The sequence below is a fragment of the Colobus angolensis genome, unplaced genomic scaffold (genome assembly GCF_000951035.1).
Source record: "Colobus angolensis palliatus isolate OR3802 unplaced genomic scaffold, Cang.pa_1.0 Scaffold339, whole genome shotgun sequence".
Taxonomy (NCBI): Eukaryota; Metazoa; Chordata; class Mammalia; order Primates; family Cercopithecidae; genus Colobus; species Colobus angolensis.
The window spans coordinates 2,810,712-2,832,397 of record NW_012116699.1 but is presented as its reverse complement, the minus strand read 5'-3'; the positions used below and the strand labels follow the sequence as shown (position 1 = coordinate 2,832,397).

The window sequence follows — 21,686 nt, the reverse complement described above, 5'->3', positions numbered from 1 at the left end:
TCAGCCTCCCGAGTAGCTGGGACTACAGGCGCCCGCCACCTCGCCCGGCTAGTTTTTTGAATTTTTTTTAGTAGAGACGGGGTTTCACCGTGTTAGCCCGGATGGTCTCGATCTCCTGACCTCGTGATCCGCCCGTCTGGGCCTCCCAAATTGCTGGGATTACAGGCTTGAGCCACCGCGTCCGGCCTTATTTTCAGTTCTTAACAATAGAGTTAGTAAAAGTAACCATCCAAAGAGTATTAAAACATGAAAAGATAAAAACAGCAAATGCATCCTTGAGGATGTGTGTTTGTGTGTGTGTGTGTGCGGTCATATTTACATCTAAAGCACACACACATACGACTTACAAATAAATCGAGGTAGAACAGCCTATATAAAGCTTCCTACAAAAATATTAGATTCTCGATATTGACAAATGATTTCTCCCATTCTTCAAGAATGTCAAAATTTGTGCATAGCAGTGAAGAATGTTCTTCCACCAATAAAGTGCAGCAAACGCAAAACTGAAACATTTTAACGACCTGATTCCCCTGCCGACCCAGAGTGAATCCAGTGTATTTAATGAGGTGTGATGAGGATGTAGAGCACCCGCTAGACTCTCTCCCTGGCTCACGTCAGCCCCTCTGTGGCCAAATTCAAATTTCTGCCTGAAGAAAATCAGTCTCCACTCGCTGCAGCCCTTCAGAAGCACTTGCAAATAGGTGAGACCACTATGTCCGGGGCTCAGATTTTTATTTACTAAGTCATCGGTTTGAAAGCTCTTTTGACACATTTAGTTTGTGCCTTTGTCCGATTACAAAGTGGACAAGGAAACATATATGCTTCTTATCCCTGTGGAGTTTATAGACAAGCAGAGTTTGCACAGCTTGTATCTTCAGAATAAGTGCCTTGGAAGAAGCAAATAACTAAATGGCATTTTTTTCTTAACCTAATTTTATATTGCAAAAGGATAGTCCCACTTAATTTTGAGAAACCTTATTTTGTTTCTTTCTGAGTATAATGGCCCCAGAGGGAGCTCTCTCCTATTATATCATAAATCAGTCGTATTGCTATGGACTATGCAGTTTACTTTTCTTACTATGAAAAGATAGCGGGACGCTGTGACTATTTCTGGCACACAACAAACACTGCTGTGTGCGTGTGTGTGTGTGTTTGCAGCACTTCTCTGACTTTATGAATATGTAGATTTGTGTACTTGCAAATAAGCGGATTTCTTGGTTGTTTGGAAGTTGCCTAGATTTGATAAAATACAAGAGACTGTCTCAGGCCTTGGGTCTGGTTAAAGGTCTTTGTTATTCTTCATTACATGCATGGGTTCTCCTTCGTAGTTGGTTTCTGCTTTTTCTGGATAGTTAGGTAGCCTGGTAAAGTGATGCAGTCTTTAGTCATGTTTCTTATAAATCACTGGACTACTTTCCTAATTTAGTGCCCTATTTTATAGCCAAAGAATGGAGTAGAGTACAGCTGTTTGGTGAATTGCTATAGATTCAAACTGCCTGTGCCCATGTCTTGGCTTCACTGGTGAGTGGCTTTGTGATTGAGGGCAACTTTACTCAGTCTTTTTGTGCTCCAGTTTCCTAGTTGTGAAATGAAGAAAAACCACAGTACCTGATTGTCATAAGATGAAATTGTATATTGCAGGAAGGTAGTTAGCCCAGGAGCTGGTCCATTGGAAATTCTCAATAAATTTTAGTCATCATCATTGCCTGTTTGGATTAAGTTGTGTCTGGAGAAGATTCAGCTCCTGGGGGATAGAGAAATGCTGAGAATTAGCATCATTTGTACATGATGGCATTAATGCCTTACATCCCCAAAGATGATTAAATGCTTCATTTGGCATGAAGTGTTTAGAAAATATTGACCACACTTTTTCAAACTTAATACTTGCACAAACACAGGTGTTTAATGCCAGTCAGAAAATACCTGTTGGTTTCCCAGTCTTTTATTGTTAATAGTCAATTATTTGCAAAATGATAACCTACTCTACTGATTTGAAATATTAAAATATTATAGAAAACAAACCAAACAGTGTCACGTTGCATTTATCAAAGCTGAATAATTTGTGCCAAGTGAGTACATTATTATGGTCCTTGTAAAAAAAATTACAAATTATACCTGTCATTTGACATCAAGTAGATAAAAGGCAATAGGTATTTTTAATCTTTTAAATTAAAAAAATATATAATTTTGTGGTCACTCTTTAACTACTACCATTCATTTATTTCTCTAATAGTCTAGCCCTGTGCAGGGTTAGCAGTGTACTGACCCGGGCCAAACAAAAATGAGAATAATATGTGATTTCTGTCCTCAAATAGCTCACAGCTTCCTTGATGCAAAGTTGGGAGGACCAAATAGCCATAAATATCAAAGATCTCTAATTGTGGAAGAAATAAAAAAGCATTATGTTACACTAAGGGAATCCTGAAGCCCTCTGAGTTGATACTAGGTACTGAGGAGAATTTCCACCAAAGTCACACTAACCATAAATGAAAGAAGGGGTCAGATGCAGGGAAGCACAGAGGTGCAAAGCCTGCCAGGCTCAGGAACAGCAATACTTACTGAAGCAGGAGGTAAGGTGGGCAGGTGAGGCTGGGGACAGATAGGAGACAGATGCATAAGCTGTGTTAATAAATGTGGAGTGTGGGCATCTCCTGACCTGATAGGGAGCCATTTAGAATTTTAATATTGTCAGTTTTTTTTTTAAAAAATGTAAAAATCGCTATTCTTCTAGTTGGTGGCTTCTATCGAGAAGGGGATTTCTGTTTGATCATGTGCATTACATTCAAATGTTTAGATATTTATCCATACATGACAAGGAGACAAACAACTAAAATAAAATCAGCTGCAGAAGAAGAGGTTAAAGTTATTCTGGAGCATATGTGATTGGGTGCACGATGGTTGCTTTGTTCACTCTAGTAGTTCTTCAGAAAACTTTACATACTGACCATACAGACATCCTTAAAACTTTCCTGCAGTGTGCTTATACCTATTTTTGTCCGCTTCTCACCTCCACCCTAAAAAAAAGTTTAAAAAGTAAAACTGCTAGCATTTTAGGCAAAAATAAAATATACTCTCCTGGAGAAAGATTTTTCATTTTCTTTCTAGTCTAGCTGTTCTCAAGTTGTTAATAATATAGTCTCTCTCTCTATATATATATATATATATGCAAATTTTATAGTGGTTGTGCTTAGATATTTCCCCATATTCTAACTTTTATTCCTCTTTATTCAGTAGCAAAATCACCATTGCTGAGTGATGAGGGAAGAGTCTTTGGAGCAAGGGAAATCTAGATTGGAATTCCCACTCTGCTCCTAATTAGCTTGGTTATCTTCGGCAAGTTGTTCAACTTCTCTGGGTTCTAATTTCCTCCTCTTTCAGGAGGCAGAAATAAAAATCTAGCGGTGTGGGGAAGAGTAATTTGTACAAAACACATGTAGAAGCACCAACGCAATAATACCGATGATGTATAGTAGACGGCACAGAAAACCGGAGCTTCTAGTAGCGCAGTTGTCAATTATGTTAAAGGGAAAAAGTGAAGCTACATAATTTGGGCAAGAAATACGGATAAAATGTAGTGAGTAGTAGGAGGTTTGCTCATATGCTAGATGACTGTTTGTTTATTCATTTCCCAAAGATATGACAAAAGCTGTGAATATTTATTTAGTTCTGCTCCCAATAGCCCTTCTAATAGGGAATTATTTGGGTACAACGAAAGACATTTGTAAATGCGGCTGATAAGACCGGCATTGGACAAGGAGTGTTTTGTTGGACACAAGAATTCTATTGTTCCTGGCTTCAGTTGTCAAGTGCCCGGGGAACCCAGAATTTATGGTGGCAGCACAATGGCCCTTTCAGGGCTCAGGGAAAGAGCTGTGAGATCCTGCTCCCCGGCTTTTCAAGGCCTCTAGTCTTTTTATCAGGCCTGGACAATGCCGGATTCAGCGGCTGCCTGAGCCTCCTGACCGTCCATTGGCCGTCAGGTATTGTGCAGTAATTACCATGGTGACAATGGACTCTCTCTACGCCCGTCCATCGGCGCTTTGGAAAGTGGTGAAGGTTGTCACTTTGCATTAGGTGCCTCTAAAAGCATGGCTTACTTAGAAAAACTACTAAATAGAAATGAAGATAATCGTAGTAAGAGTTTGATTTAAAAGGCCACTGTGTCAAATCCATTTGGAGCTCAGAAACTCTTTATGGATATTTTCTTCTAATTACAGATAGATGCTGGGCATCATCCTCTGTGCAGGCAGTAAGGAGCCAGCCTTGAAGATTTTGCAGGAAGGGATGAGCAGAGGGCAGCTGGTATCCCTTAACCACACAGTGGGAGCAGAGGTCTAAGCTGAGTCCAGGAAATTTGAGGGGTCTCTAAATTTCTTTGAGACTCAGATTCCTCATCTGAAAAAAAATATGCAAAATGCTTATAGATAAATATTAATTACATGTGATAAGATTGCATGTTAATATGTTAATATTTATGCACATGTCAATATTAGTTCTGTACAAATGCTTACGCATCTATTATAGGGGTTTTTAATAGCAAATATACAATAAAAGGTAAACTGTTTAATCATAGAAGCACAATATATCTTTTCATAATCACAACTATTGATTTTTGAGTGTATAAGTGAAGTGTTGCATGTATTATGATTATTCTCCACAGTCATTCTCCAAAATAATTGTTATTATCCCCATTTTATAGTGAGGAAACTGAGGCTCAGAAAGTTCTTGCTTGCCCAAACTCAAACTAGCTTGGAGGAGGAAAAACTTGATTTTAAGTCTTGTTCTCTCACATGCAATAGCTTCCTGCTTCTCTCATTATTTTTACAAAAAAAATTATGATCTACAGTCCTATCTTATGAAATATGATTTACCATATGGTTTTGGAACTTTGCAATAACAGGAAAGAAAAACACCCAATGGAGATTATTAATTGAGTTTAATCATCCCTTCAACAATGTCAGAAACATATGATGCCCAAAAAAGGAAGAAGCCCCCATCTGCAGACTCCCAGGGATGGCTGCATATGTGTGGCCCCTTCTCCTGCCTGCACAGAGCAACATCAACAAAGCAAACTGGTATTTCTAGACCACAGAAAAGTGGATGGCTGTTGTTCAACTTCTTCGCCAAAGAAAAGTTTTAAAAACCTGATATTTCACTTGTTTATACAAGAGTAATATATAAACATTTAATTATAGTTTGCTTTAATCAGCTATGTTCCAAAATATCTGAAATTTCCCATTGTGGTGTTTTTTTGTTTGTTTGTTTTGTGTTGTTTTGTTTTTGAGACAGGGTCTCACTTTGTCACCCAGGCTGGAGTACAGCGGCGTGATCTTGGCTCACTGCAGCCTCGACCCCCCAGGCTCAAACGATATATATGTATATATATGTGTGTGTGTGTGTGTGTGTATATGTATGTATGTGTGTATATATGTGTATATATGTATATATATGTATATGTGTGTGTATATATGTATATATATGTTTCGCCGTATTGCCCAGGCTAGTCTTGAACTCTTGAGCTCATGTGAGCCTCCTGCCTCAGCCTCCCAAACTGCTGGGATTACAGGCATGAGCCACTGCAGCTGGCCTTTCCATTGTGTTTTTACCAAAAAGTAGAAATTATCAGTAGTCACACACCATGGGAATAGGCATGCTTTGCCCTGGGGAGTGGACCTCCCGGTGGGTTCTTAAACCTGGGGAAAAAGGAGTAGATTTATTGATCTAGCCCAGTTATGCTACTTCTTTGCTATATGCACTTGGGCATATGCCATTCAGCCTCAGTTTCTCCATCTGTAAAATGGAGAAACTCTATCTCCTTGGGCTGTGCTGCTCCCTTCATTGGCAACTCTTTCCATTTTAATGGAGATCCTAAGAGAGGGAAAGTGGCAAAAGGAAGGATATGGTTCTGCATGTACTGAGCCTTCCACACAATCAGAGCTCAGCAAAAGGGAGCTGCCACAGTCACAGCTGCATCCGCCCCGACTTGATTTTGGTATGCTCACCGAGTATGTCCTTCATTCCACTTTATGCACTCGGGCTTCACGGTGTTCTTTTTCCTGATTTCTAGTCTCTCTGAAATAGTATATGGCACGTACTGTCTGAGCCCCTAAGAGGCTTAGTGCTGTGGGCAGCCAAGCACAATGATGGACGGGCTGATAGATGACAATGGCACTGTATTTGAAGACAGCCCATGATGGTGTGCAGAGCTGGGAAGATGGCAGAGAGAAGTCCTGAGAGTAGGTAGGAAGTGGGTGCAGCAAGGATGGAGTGTAGTTTCCCGGCTCAGAGAGGAACACATGATCCCAAGTCTGGGGGAATCATGAGCTGTGGGGAAGATGAAGGAAAATGAACATTCCAGCCATGAAGGCCAGTGCAGAGCATGCAGAAACAGACAACCTGCTATAGCCCGCAAAGCCATCTTAGCTCCATCAACTACGCTGAAAGCATAAAGAACAACTTGGATTTTGTATGTTTATTTTTTTTTCTAAGAAACATGATATAATTGTATACCATAATTTTTCACAGAATCCACAGTCCCTCTTTCTCTAATGTTTGCAGTGATTAGAATTCACAGACAATTCACCATCTATTTTTGCTTTTCTTCCAAAGCTTTTTTGATTGACTGCACAGGCTTTTGGAGAAAGGATTTCTATAGGAAACACTTTGCAGGGAGGTAAAGAATGCAAGACAAAGTGGGGAGTTCAATAAGTGTTTTATAGATTTGAGAAGTCAACCTTTCTAAACATGTTGGCCCCAGTAACAGTTGCATTATTAACAGAAGACTAGAGAAGGAAAACAGAAGGTATATGGGCTATGAAGTCAGCACTGCTGGATTCCATCCATACCCGGGGTATTATTGGCTGTACACTTTCAGCAAGAGTCTTACCTTTTTCTGTTGTAGGGTGAGATGGCGTTCATAATACCCAGGATGGTTATATGTGGTTAAGGGTAATTCACTGGTGAGATACATGGCAAATATCTTTTCCACCCCTGTTTATAACATTCCAGTTATCTATTGCTGAGTAATATGACATCCTAATATTTAGTGGCATATAGCAACAACTTACTACTATCTCTTACAGTTCTGTGGGTTGATTGAATTCATTTAGGTATTCTTACTTGTTATTTCCTGCCATGTAGTCAGATGGCTGGAGTTCTATGAATGTTTGAATGGATTAGGTGTTCAAGATGACATCTTTAGTCCCCTGTCTGGCACCTCACTTGGAAGGCTGAAAGAGCTGGAAATGGATTGACACCTCTCTCTCCATCCACACAACTTCTCCACCTGGTTGTCTGGAGCTTTCTCACAGCACAGTAATATCAAGTATTTGAACTTTTGACATGGCAGTCAACTTCTCCTAGAGCAAGCATTCAAAAAGCACAAGATAAGCTGCAGGGTATACTTATGCTGCTATAACAAAATATCACAGATGGGGTGGTTTAAACCATAGATCTTAATTTCTCAAAGTCCTGGAAACCAGTAGGTTCGGTTCCTGGTGAGGATCTTCTTCATGGCTTGCAGACAACAGTCCTCTCACCGTGTCTTCACATGGGAGAAACAAAGAGAGAGCTCTGCTTTCTTTTCCTTTTCTTAGAAGAACAATCCCTCATGACGTCATCTAAACCTAATTACCTCCCATAGGCCCCACCTCTGAATACTATCACATTGTGGGTTAGTGCTTTAATATGTGAATTTTGGCAAACAAAAACATTGAGCCCATAACATTCTACTGCTGATCCTGCAAAATTCATGTCCTTCTTCCATGCAAAATACATTCATTCTATACCAGCAACCTCCAACATCTTAACTTGATTCAGCATAAATTCTGAGGTCTAAAGTCCAAATTCTCATCTAAATAAGTATGAGTGAGACTCAGGATACTATTCATCCTGAGACACAATCAGTATGGATGAGATTCAAAGTGCTATTCATCCTGGGGCAACATTTGTCTGCAGCTGTGAACCTATGAAATAAGATAAATTATGTGCTTCCAAAATACAGCGGTGGGACAGGTGTAGGATAGGCATTCCCTTTCTAAAAGGGAGAAATTGGAAAAAAGAAAGTAGTGATGGGTTCCAAGCAAGTTTATATAAAAAGGCAAATACCAGTGAATCTTAAGGCTCAATAGTAATTTTCTTTGGTTCAGTGCTTTGCCTTTTGGACCGACTAGGGTGGAAGCCCCTCTCTCATGGTTCACATAGTGTCAGTTCTGCTGTTTCATTGTTATGCAGAGCCAGCTCATAGTCCCATAGAAGGAGACTGCAAAAGGGCATGCCTATCAGAGGGTCTGGGTTATTGTGGGGCAATTTTGGAGACTGGCTGCAGCATGTAACATGGTTGACAAGCAGGGTCGTTCCTCATTTGTTATGCATTGTGTGAACTGCTGCATGTAGCATTTCTTCCATGACTCCCTGTGCCTCCGGGAATAACTCCAGTGTTACTCTGTCCTGACATTTGGATAAATAGCACACAAGAGGACAGCTTTATTGTTCATCTTGCTATAGTCACCAAAACCAGGCTCTGTGAAAAAATTTTAGTAGATCTAAGATCCATTCACAACCCTTCACTAAAAATGGCTTTTGTTTGCTTGTCTGTTGTTTTGGAGAAGGCTTTGTGTAGGATTATTAGATGGAAGCAATATCAGACAAGGAAAGAAATTTGGAAAGAAATGAAGTCAAGTCAAAGAAATAAGCTGTTTAAGCCCCTAATTCAGGCTGAGTTGATCCTAGAAGGTAGAAGCCTAGAGATGAAGGACATTCAAGAACTCCTTTATGCTGTTGTGTTAGGGAAGCTATGCCAGCTGGCACCTTTCTTGGTTCAGTGCCTCAGTTTTTAAAGATGACAGCTGTTTAGACACTCCATATTCTTTTCTTTATTCACTCAACAAATATGCATTGAACAGATGCTCTGGGCTAGGAAATGTGTTAGACATTTTGGGAGATATGAAGATGAATCAGACCAGAATCCAAGCAGAACACAGCCCCCACACAGAAAGTCTAAAATGTGGTGTTGTGGGTGGGGGAAATGCAATCTTGAAAAGAGTTGTAACCCTGTCAGCCCAATGCTCTGGTCTGCTGGAGTGGGGATAGCATCTCCTATTACCACCACCGCTATTACTACTCTTCGTCTTTGAGCCTGTTGTTCACGACGATCTGTCAACACCAGAACAGTGCTTCTCACTTTAGGAAGGAAGACACTGCTTTGGCTTTGGAACATAGGTTCTATCAGAAATGGGCTCTAAGTCTTCATACCTTCCCCCACCAGCTTGTTCTTCGTGCAAGAGCAAATGTATATGAATTACATGGCATGTTATAAGAAGTTGTGTGTAGAATTGCTTTATCATTGTCATCATAGTACCAAATGCATGTATGGTTAATCACACTATCCAATGGTATTTATAAATCCATGATAAGTTTTTCCCACTTTTCACATAATTTTAGTAATTGGTTTAGTAATTTTCTCTCTTTGCACACCTGGATTGTCATCTTCTAAGAGAAAAGTCTGTCATATGCAACTGTGTATAATATTGTATCACTTTGCCAATTCATGCCACCACTAGGTTACTAATGATCCTTTCACTTTTTGCAGAAATCACTGTGTTTTCGGCTCAGCGGCCCTGTGACATTCCTTCCTGTTGTCCTTTGTTGAGTGACCAATCAGATGGGCGGAGTGTGTTACAGAAATTGGCAGCAAGTATCCAATGGGTGAAGAAGGTAAGCTGGACAAACATTACTGAACAACTCGTATGTTACTATGTATGTCAAGATGGAAATTATGTCTGTCTCTCAAATGTGGCTTGATTTGGAACTTCACTAAAGCCGAAAGTAGAATCTGAGAGGGAGAGAAAGGCCTACTTTTTTCAGTAGTGAGGAATGTGATTATTCAGTGTTGATGTTATTGGATTCTCTTTATTGAACACCTATTATGTGCTAGTAGTAGTAAGATCTGGAGGAGAAAGAAGGAACTAAAGGGATTATAATTCTTTAGCAAAGACTCGGCTAAACACGCCAACTGAGATGATTGCCACGTTGCTTTTTTCTCCTTTTCTTTTGAAAATAAGTCTTAAAATGGGAACAAAGTAGCTTATATCCCACAAGGAAATGAGATTGCTAGGAGGCTGAACCTTTTAGACTTCAAATGACAGGGCCCTCGATCATGAGCCAGGAGGCCTGGTTTCTACTCCCAGATCCAGCTCTGCCATTCACTGTCTGGGCTATGAGATTAATGAGCCATTTACTGGGCTGCCAGGGTGGCTGGACCTAGGATTTCTAACAGTTCTTACATTTTAGGATTCTGTGAATCCATTTACCTTCTCCATCTGCTCGGTGATAACTGGAGCAATATTCATAGGAGACGTCTAAATATCCAGATAGAAATTTAAGAATTAATTCTATCAGCGTGACTTTCCACTCTTGGGGAATCTAGCCCTCCTTATCCAAGTGCCTATGACTCATCTCCATGTGGATGTCCAATGGTTCCTTAAACATGTATGTTAAATCCAGGTTTTTCCTGGGCCCCACGTTCCTGTAATAGTATCAAAATTCACCCAGAATAGAAACACGGGCAGAATACTTTAAGCCTCTCAGCCCCTCACCCCTAATAGCAGTTAATTCCTCTTGATTCCTATTCATTCTATTCTTTGTCTATCTCTGAAGTAGTTTTGTTTCTCTCTATCCCTATTGCCACTGTTCAAATGCAAGTCAAACTCTTTTTCTCCAATGTTACTGAAATTGTCACCTAATAAGTGTTTTTGCCTCCAGGGTTATTTCTCCCTCATCCGCTCCAATGTGATCCATGATCTATATATATCCTGAACAATGTTCTTAAATCCACACATTATGTTACTTTCCCACTTATTCCCTTTCGATGATAGAAATAAGCTTTTCTTAACAAGTTTCTAGGATCCTCTAATGAGAAGGGCCACTGTTTTGCTGTCCAGATTCATCTCTCAGCTGCTATTCCCTCTCCACCTTGCTTGTATTATATACATCCACTCTAGGACCTCCTCATGGGGCACAGCCATTATTTCCCCAAAACCTCATAATCTCTCTCACCTCATAAGCACTCTTAACACGTTTTATATCTTAGCTTGGACTTCACTATCACTAAGGAGCTATTTCTAATAGGCTAAGATTACCTAGACAATACTTTAGCAGCCAGGGATTACGCCATTTACAGCGATTTCTACATTGGACTGTAATTGTCTATTTAGTTGTCTGTCTTCCCAGCTAGACCTGGAGATTTTTGAGGACAGGACTTATTTGGGACCACTGTGCTCCCAGTTGCAAGTACTGTATCTGGGGCAAAGTATGTACTTAGTAGGTATTTATTAAGCAAATGAATAGGGGCCCTCGGTATATTTTTAATTAAATGTGAGGAAGGTGGACTACGGTGACTACTCAGAGAAAAGTCATAATAACAGCAGCTAACAGGTTTTGCATTCTTACTATATGTCAGGTTCCTAAGGATGTTGAAGGTATGACTCCCCTTAATCCTTCCAAAAGCCTTATGTGGTAGGTATTATTAATGTCAAACGTTTTATAAATGAGAAAACTCAATCCTGAAGAATGTATTAGTCTGTTTTCACACTGCCATAAAGAACTTCTCTGAGACTGGTGATTTATAAATGAAAGTGGTTTAATTGACTCACAGTTCTGCATGGCTGGGGAGGCCTTAGGAAACTTAGAATCATGGCGGAAGGAGAGGTAAGCATCTTCTTCACAAGGTGGCAGAAGAGAGAAGAGAAGCACGTGCGAAGGGAGGAGAGCTCCTTATAAAACTGTCAGATCTTGTGAGAACTCACTCAGTATCACAAGAACAGCATGGGGGAAACTGCCTCATGATCCAATCACCTCCCTCCCTCCACACTTGGGAATTACAGGTTCCTCCTGTGACACATGGAAATTACAAACTGAGATGAGATTTGGGTGGGGGCACAGAGCCAAAGCATATCAGGGAAGATAAATAACTTGTCTATGGCCAGAGTGCTGTAACTTTTATCCTTGGAATTTGTATTTATGGAAAGTCTAACTTTAGCTAGAGGTTGTGTCTTTTACCACTCTCCTTGTCTGCCTTTCTCCTGAATGAATCCCCCATATTATGGGCCAAAACCATTATCTCCACATAAGGCCAGGGGCTTTTCTTGCAGCCCACACAAGCTGTTGTTAAATAGAAGGTAGTCCTCTGTGACAGGGAACTATACATTTCTGATAATTTCTCAGGTATTTTATACTCTTGTGTTAATGTGGGCCTGTTTTGGGAAAAAATTTCAATGTGAGGAGTCCCCACCTCTTTCTCTCATGGTCTGGTCAATATCTGTTAAGGGAATAAACCAATGAATGAGAATGCTTATCCTAGAGGCAAAATGACACTCCCCTGCAAACGCACCAGAATGATTTGGAAATTGTATAACTGACTCCTCTGGCATTTGCTTATTTTGCACTCATTTGCTCCGAAGCCTGGCTCAGCAGAGGACGTGCCTCCCTCCTGTGGGTATGTCTGTGAATGACGATCATCTCATTTCTGCTGAGACAAATGGGCCTCTTCATTTCATCGGCTCTTTGAATTCCTCAAGAAGATGTGCAAGTGACATTTTCTATTTTTCTAGATAATAGGGGCAATTAGAATGAGGTATCCATGAATCAGAGTCAGAAGGTAAATAGAAAGTACTTGAATTTAATTTCATGTCTAGGAAATCTGTTAGTTTTTTTTTTTTTTTTAACCTGGAAATTAAGAATGATCTATTTTGAAGAGTTCTGCAAAGCTTTTATTCCAAAGAGAGGAAGGTGAGTTACTCCAATGCTGGTGGCATGAAACCTTTATAAAACAAAACAAAACATAAAACAGCAGGAATGCAACTGGAACAATCCTTTGATTTTTCAGGATAAGCTTCTTCTTGATGGAAAAGAATTCTGTGCCTGGTGGAGGAAAGGACTTGTTCTTGATCGCACTGTAAGGATTTTGAAGAACAAAACTAACCAATGACTTTAGCTGAGACTCAGATTCTTGATTCCCAATCAGGTCAAGATGCCAGGTTTTCTTGAACAGGCACCTATGATATGCCACAAACGCGGGCAGAGATGAAAGGGCACTTTCTCTTTTCTCAAGGAGTTTACAGTCGGGTAACTGCATATGGCAGTCAAAATCCAAGTGGGAAGGAAAGACGGAGAGAGACTTCAAACAAATGTGGCATGGGTTCACAGGATCGGCACTCTAGTTAACTTACAGTGAAATCCACTGGAGCTTGAGCTTCCATTTCTAGCACACGTGTCTTAAGAACCTTCTCGGAGCAGAGGAGGAATTATCGGAGCAGCTACAGGGTAAGTCTTCTAAGCCCTGTGACCTTGCTGGGTTTTCAGTAGAGCACAGGGGCCTAGAAATTAACATCTTGGAGAAGTGGAAGAGATTTGCCCTTTGCTCAAGAGAAGTGTACACACATTGGCATCCTGCTGGGTAATAACCAGCAGGAATTGCTGGTCTCAGGTCACCCAATTATCTTTCATTTGCATAAGAATGAATCCCAGAAAGCTGCTTCGGGGCAACTCACCTGTGCTGGGGCAACTCACCTGTGCTGCGGAACGCACAGGGCTCTGTATTGTCCCTGACAGCTTGAAGTGTTAGCAATCTGCTTCCTAACCCCCTGTGCTGCTGGTTCTGTCTGTGAATGCGTATTTCCTATTTTGGGATGTAGGCCACTGTGGAGAAGGAGGCCAAGTATCTGTCTCTATCTGGTGTCATCAGAATCATAAACAGACACTTAGTTCACTTGTTGCCTACACATTGCAGCTCTTCAGTGTGTACAGTGTGGCTGTCATCACCACAATCAACTAATGATTACATGAAGCCCTTTTGTGGTAGGCCACCTGAACATCCAGTCCCTGCACAAAATCATTACTAAAGGAAAAACCTCAACCAAAGTTGTGGTTCTTTGATCTTGCTTTATTTAGCTAGTGATGGGCAAAGGGGTCAATGACTTTGAATTTTCTGAGCATGCCCTTGTACCAGACACTGTGCTATGTGCTTTACATTTATTATTTTGTTTGACGTCACCAAGACTTTGGCTGCTATGTGCAGGGGTCATGGTTCTTTCATAGATGAGGATACTGAGGTTTAGAGAGGTTAAAGAATTTGTTGAGGACCCCTGATGAGCAAGGGGTAGAGACAGGGTCTCCACTCTAAGCACAGCAGTGTAGTGCCTCCTATTGATCAATGTCTCTTCCAATTCTTTTGTACCTTGACTTACAGTCTTAACCAAGCTGGGATGGGAGAGAGTTAGAGGGCAATTACTATTACAGTTATTTGGGTATGGCAATGTCCTAAATCTCTACTTGAGTTTTTTTTTTCAATGATAGATTCGGGGATACATGTACATGTTTGTTGTATGGGTATGTTGCATAATGGTGAGGTTTGGGCTTCTAGTACACCCATCACCAAATTAATGAACATTATATCCAATAAGTAATTTTTGAACCCTCCTCCTCTCTTTTTGGAGTCCCCAGTGTCTATTATTGCCATCTTTATATCTGTTTAGTTCCCACTCATAAGTAAGGATATGTAGTATTTGATTTTGTGTTTATGAGATTTTTCACTTAGGATAATAGCCTCCAGCTTCATCTATGTTGCTGCAAAAGATATGGTTTCATTCTTTTTTTATGACTGTGTAGTATTCTTTGTGGCTGTGTAGTATTTCATAATATACTATACAGCCATAAAAAAGAACATAGTGTATGTGTATATATGTGTGTGTGTGTACGTATATTCTACATATATGTGTGTGTATACAGAGAATGTATGTGTGCATAGATATACATATATACACACATAATACATACATATGTCTATATATACAGATATACACATATACACACACATATATGTGTGTGTATATATACACATGCATAGGTACTCTCTATACATACATATATATGTGGAATATAGATACACACACGTATACACACATGCATTCTTTATGTGTATATATGTATATATACACATATATGCATATATGTATATATTATACACACATATGTACACATATGTATATATGTATATATACGCATATATGTATATATACACATACACATATGTATACACAGACTTAAACTCACATATATACCACATTTTACGCACACGTATATGTATATATACACACACACATACATATCACATTTTACACACACATATATGTATATATACACACACACATATATACACATATATATACACACATACATACACCACATTTTCTTCATCCTGTTATTTTCTGATGGGCACTGAGGTTGATTCCATGACTTTGCTATTGTGAATAGTGTTGTAATAGACGCATGAGTGCAGGTCCTTTTTTGATATAATGATTTCTTTTCCCTTAAGTAGATACCCAGCAGTGGGATTGCTGGGCTGAAAGGTAGCTCTATTTTCAATTCTTTGCGAAATCTCCACACTGTTTTCATGGAGGTTGTATTAATCTGCATTCATACTAACAGTGTATACGCATTTCCCCTTTCTTCACATTCTAGTCTCCGCTTGAGTTTTAAAGGAGACTTAGCTGGTTCTAGCTAATGCAGCAGGATGCGACTGAATGTATCCAGTGTGTGAGGGGCAAAATGGCAAGAGGAGAAAAGACTCTGGATGTGTTCACTCATCAGTCATCTTGAGAACCATCCCTATGTTAGGCCTTGGACTAGGTGCTGGTGATACAATAATAAACCATGTGTATCAATACAACAATGAAACTGTACTGTTGCTTCCAAAGAACCCCTCTTCTTGTGATGGAGCCAGGCTGGCAAACAAATAATCATGGTACAGAGTTCCTTTTAGACAGCTCCTTGGATCTGTGAGAACACAGAGGGGCTGACTTCGCTGGAGGAAATCAGGCGGAGCTTCAGTGAGGAGGTGACCTCTGGGTTTAGACTTGATCATGAGTAGGAATTTATCTGGAGAAGACCAGGAAGGATTTTCCAGGCAAAGGGAACAGTACAGCAGTTGTTATGTCAGTATTTGTCATTACTAGGTGGGATGTCTCATGACATATTTGTTTTTATTTTTATGTATCCTTAGATAGATACATTTAAATAGTTAAGATGGTTAAAATAGATAAAGATGGTTAAAATTTATAAGGTAAGGCCGGGCCTGGTGGCTCACGCCTGTAATCCCATCACTTAGGGAGGCCAAGACGGGCGGATCACAAGGTCAAGAGATCAAGACAATCCTGGCCAACATGGTGAAATCCCGTCTCTACTAAAAATATAAAAATTGCTGAGCATGGTGGTGCACACCTGTAGTCCCAGCTACTTGGGAGGCTGGGGCAGAAAAATCTCTTGAACCCAGGAGGCGGAAGTTGCAGTGAGCTGAGATATAGCACCACTGCACTCCAGCCTCATGACAGAGCAAGACTCCATCTCTAAATAAATAGATAAATAAACAAATAAATAAAAGGTGAAAAAGAGTCTACAGAGAATTAAGTCTTCTTCAATTCCTATACTCTAGGCCTTCAATTTCATTCCCTGGAAGCCACTATTGTCAGTTTTCTGTGTGACTTCCAGACAGTTTCTGGGCAGTTACAAACACACACATCCATATAGCTACTTCCTCCCACATTTGTATACATAGATCACACCCAGCTGTAAACACTGTTTTATACATTGATTTATTTATTTCATTTTATTTATTTTTTTTGAGACAGAGTCTCACTTTGTCACCCAGGTTGGAGTGCAGTGGTGCAATCTTGGCTCACTGTAACTTCTGTCTCTGAGGTTCAAGTGATTTTCATGCCTCAGCCTCCAGAGTAACTGGGACTATAGGCTTGTGCCACCACAGCTGGTTAATTTTCTGTATTGTTAGTAGAGATGGGGTTTTGCTACATCGACCAGGCTGGTCTTGAGCTGCTGGCCTCAAGTGATCTGCCAGCCTCGCCTCCCAAAGTGCTGGAATTACAAGCCTGAGTCATTGTGCCCAGCCACCTTGATTTTAAAAGGAAACATTTATTAAGTTTTTCCCTTTGTTTTGCTTGCACTCATTTGATTTAAAACTTTTTAATTTTAAGTTTTAAAACTATCCAAACCTACAGAAAAGTTGCCCAAATAACACAGTAAATTCGTATGAACACTTCATCTGGAGACACTGAATTTTAAAAAATCATTTTGCCATGTTCTATGCAATGATTTTATGGATTTAATCCCTAATCAAGGTATAGCTTGGATGTCAGTTACCTGGAGACTGGAATGCAGTTCCTCTCCCCCGCACTGATTTAGTGAGATAACGTAAGATGTTCTCGAAATTGATATTATGTTCCTCTCATTGTCAGTTTCCCTGAGATGCCCACAAGCAGCAAATCCACCCCCAGGATGGGGATCCATCCCTAGAATGGAGATGCCCCTCTTTGGGCCACTTGATCTTTGGGAAATGATTTTCTCTGCCTCCTCAAGTGCTCAGCAAGTGCTTCTTGGGTAGGCGAGCGTGCTCTCTGCACTTGCCTTCCGGGCCCTGTGGTCCAGGATGGTAACAGGCAATCCAGTTGAAATCTAATCACTTCACTTCCGACAACCAGCCATATAGACAGCATTATCTCTTCTGTTCAGCTTGTCAGAGTCAACACGGCATCTCAAAGGCTGGTGTAGGATTCTCTCCTTTGAAAGATCAAAGCGCCTGAGCATTGCTCAGGTTACCTGTGCATTTCCTCCCTGCTTTACATGGCAAGGGATAGTCTGTACTCAAAGTGAGAGGGACTTTAAACAGCATGACAAGCAGGAAGTAACTTAATAAGGCAGTGTCTTATGATTTTGTAGTCATGTGCCCTAGGCTTAAGAGGATTGTTTTCTGGTATTCATTCATTCATTCACTAACTCATCAAATAATTCCTGAAAGCCTCCTTGGTACTCTTTTATGCTCTAGGCCAAGATATGTGCATGTTCCTTGCAGACTGGGTCCCTAGGATCTACTGGGTGACAGACAAATAGACAGTCTCAGTCAAAGAAAGCAATTGAACGTGAGGGTGGTGGTGTGGAATCTCCAAGGAATTACTTCTTGGCCATTCATTAATTAATTCATACATTAAACACACATTTACTGACCCTGCCTATACTCTCTGGCCCTACGTGATTCTTGAGCCACAGAATTACCATTTCCTTTCCTGGCTACTAACCCAAATTATCCTGTGTGCAGTGGGGGACTCAGAGCTCAAGGCAATTAAAGAAATCAAGGAAGTAAAGGGAACAAGCCATACTAAAATCTGCCACCAATTACATGTGTCTGCTGAGGATCTGGAAGACTGTAGCCAGACACCTGGCAGATGCTACCATTTGGAAGCTTTAGAAAATTTGTGGCGAGGCTAGTGAATTTATCTTTTCTAGGGGTTCTTTTACAATTTAAGCACCATTCCAAAAGCTGTTAGGCTGCCATAGCAACAGTTCATACACACACACACACACACACACACACACACACACACACTTTTGAAGGAAACACATTTTTAAAAACTTGGTCACATTCTTGCAAGAGTTCGTGAGAAGATACCTCTGTAAATGAATGTCTAGCAAGTTTCCTGAAGTATCACGTTTCTGTCTATAACATACTATTTTGGACCTCTTAACACTCCCAACCACTTTTCAGAATTTCCACTTGAAAGATGGACCTAGGAGGATGGTGATTCATTGCCCCGAACCATTTACATCATTCTTTGGGCAAGGAAAGGAGAAGCCTCTGTGTAGTTTCATCTAGCCACTGGTTTCTGCCAGAGCACATGTCCCTGCCATGCCAGCCCCGACACAGTGTGGAATGGAACCGGTGCCCACACAAGGCTCCACTAGGGTGGCTGGAGCTCAGACTCATGGGAGCATGTCCGGCTCTATTCTCTCTTCCCCAGTCCTTCTCCACTGAGCCGCAGCATTATTTCTCTAAATCCAAATTGTATCAAGTTGCTTCAGTATAAAACCCAAGCTTCAGAAGCTTGCAGTCCCTCTCAGAATAAATTGCTAAGTCCTTTGCCTGGATTCGAAGACTCACTTGATCCAGGCCCCACTCCCAGAAGCCTCCCTTCCCCTCCCTCCCATTTAACTCTGTCCATATTGTGCTGCTGGTAGCCCTGAATGCATTGTGATGTTTGACACCTCGACTCCCTTGCACACATTTTTCTTCTCTGCCCCCCTTTTGTCCGAGTGTGCAGAGAAGCATCTTCTCCTCCAGCAGGGGCTCCTAGACCCTGTGAGATAGTTTGTCAGTTTTTACTTCTGTGTAGAGAGTGCCTTGATTCCTCAGTGTCTATCACTTCCACGGGTCCTGGGTACATGTATCTTCATGAGCTCCCTTTTCCATTAAAAAAATTAAAAATTACAGTTTATGACCATTTTGGTTTAAAGAGGAATATAGCGTTCTACCCTAAAAGGTCATTGTTTTCTTCTGATTTTAAAAGAAATTAAAACATTGCTGTGCATCCTCTAAAAGTGTTGTGGGCACTGTGCCTACTGTTCTTAATGGAGCAGCCACACTGATGTTCCTGGGTTACCACATTGCCAATTAGTTGTCTTCAAGTTTGTTAAATCCTTGAGAATAGAGTTTGACTGTGTAATACCATGCCATCTATTGCAGCGTGTGGAGTGCATACTCATGCGTGGTGAACGGGCTTTCACAGGAATGAGAGTATGGTCTCCATCCACCTGCCTTCCACTGCTGAGAGCTTTGGCAAACACTCCCTCTTAGGCTAATGCTCCTCATCCATTTTCAAAAGGGTCAAGATCTTCCCCTCCCTTTTTCTGCACAGCCCTTTAAACTGCACAGAGCTTCCTTGTGCATTATCCACTTTGATTTCTTGAGATGGACATTAGCTACCCCATTCCATAGAAGAATAAAATGAGGCCCAAAGAGGTTAAGCAGAGCCTAGAAAACAGAGTTGTCCCCTGCCCAGGGTCACACGTAATATGTGGCAGAGCCAGGATCCTACTCCTCCCCTCCCTCCAAGACCAATGCCAATGTTCTATCAAACCACAGGACAAGAAACCTAAATTAAGGCAGAGATCGCTTCATTCCCTTTACTATTTTGGAAGCATCAAGAACTGTAAGAAACAGGAAATCCCAACATGGGTAGAATTGCTTCTGCACTGAACACTGCAATGCACCACCCAGTTCCCCAGTTCACTGAAGGTCTGGTGGTCTCAGCTACTGGGAATGCTCTTGGCAGATGACCTCACTTGCAGCTTTCAACTCAGCCAAAGTCATGCTCTTTCCCAGGGCAACTCACATTGGAGGGCTGATCAGTAAAAGGCTGGCCATCTCAGCTTTCTTGGGGTTATTTTGAAGGACGATCCTTAGCCCAGATCACCTTAGCCCACCCAGATGCAGGGTGGTCTGAGGCTGTTGCTGGGCTGCAGCACACATCTTCTCTTTATGTCTGCTTCTGCTTCCCCTCCCTTTTCTTCTCTAAGTGTTATTCCAAAGGGTACCCTCTAGTAAACATCCCCACGCTAAACTCCATCTCAGAGTCAGTATCCCAGATAATCCAACCTATGACAAACTTTATTTTGCAACAAGCCTTCCTGTGTCTGTGCATGAATACACAAGATTCATTTGTTCCTCCATTGTTTTCACTGAATGCTTATTCATGGGATGCTAAATACTGTGCTAGGTACCAAGATACTGTGGTGAACAAGACAGAAAAGGACCTGTGATTACAGGGAACTTAAATTACTTCTACTCTGAAGGCAGATATTAATCCTATTTCTGAACTAAAATTATGCATCTTTCAAAGCATTCTGGTCACCTCAGCATTTACATGGAGTAGCAAGAGAAGCCTCCCATCACCTGAGCCCTGCTGATTGCTTTGCAGAGTAAACATTGCTTCCAGGAAATCAGTAGCAGTGTCTGAAAGGCTTTCCCACCCTATTAGAGGAGGACCCAGAGTGAAGTTGGGGCTACAAGGAACTTGGGATAGACAGGAGAACAGGGGCTGGAATGTCTGTCCACAATAGATTTGGGGAGTGAGGATTCAGGCACAGATGAGAAAGCCAGTGGGAATCACTGTCAGGATCAGAAGTTGAATGAAAAATATCAGACAGAGGGGAGACAGGTCAAGATTTGATTTGTAGCAGGTTGGAATAAGGTCCAAGGGAGGAGTGAAGTGGGAGTTTTCTTGCAATTCTCTACAGTTCTTATTTTAAACTATTTATTGACATCCTGTTTTAACTGGAATAAAATCCAGACCCAAATTTTGCTACCAGTGCTTTCCTTGAGACAGTCACTCCCTACCTCTCCGTTTGCCCATCCGCTCAGCTGCATTGGACAATTGCTACCCCTTGAGCAGACCCAGCCCTTTCTAACCCCAGGTCTTGGAAGTCTCCTCACACCCCTGGCTCTTTCTCATCTTTTAGGATTCAGCTTAAATGCCCTCTTTTGAGAGGCCTTTCCTGACTTCACAACCTCTGAAGCTATATCCTCCACCCACCCTGCAGTCATTGGACACTTCCTCATTCAGTGTAATTCTTCACAGCAGCAATCACAATTAGCAAATATCATGTCGATTTCATTTCATGGCTGATTTTTATATTTTCTGTTTTCCCCATGAGATTCTAAGCCCCGTGAAGTTTAGAGAGTTGCTCAGCCATATCCACCCGTATGTCCTGGATGCCAAGGGCAGTGCCATCCATACTAGTAGCACTCTGTAAACATTTCTTGAATTAATGACTAAACCAATATGACT

The 21,686-nt window shown here is 41.1% G+C and overlaps 1 protein-coding gene across 2 annotated transcripts in view; it reads left to right on the top strand.

Moving 5' to 3' along the window:
- CDH11 (cadherin 11, type 2, OB-cadherin (osteoblast)) overlaps positions 1 to 21,686 on the top strand; it is a 178,567-nt gene that overhangs the window by 60,837 nt on the left and 96,044 nt on the right. For both annotated transcript variants that reach the window (XM_011952219.1, XM_011952218.1), the window contains one exon: positions 9,590 to 9,714. The gene's annotated coding sequence lies outside the window, so the exon portion shown is untranslated. The remainder of the gene's footprint in view (positions 1 to 9,589; positions 9,715 to 21,686) is intronic.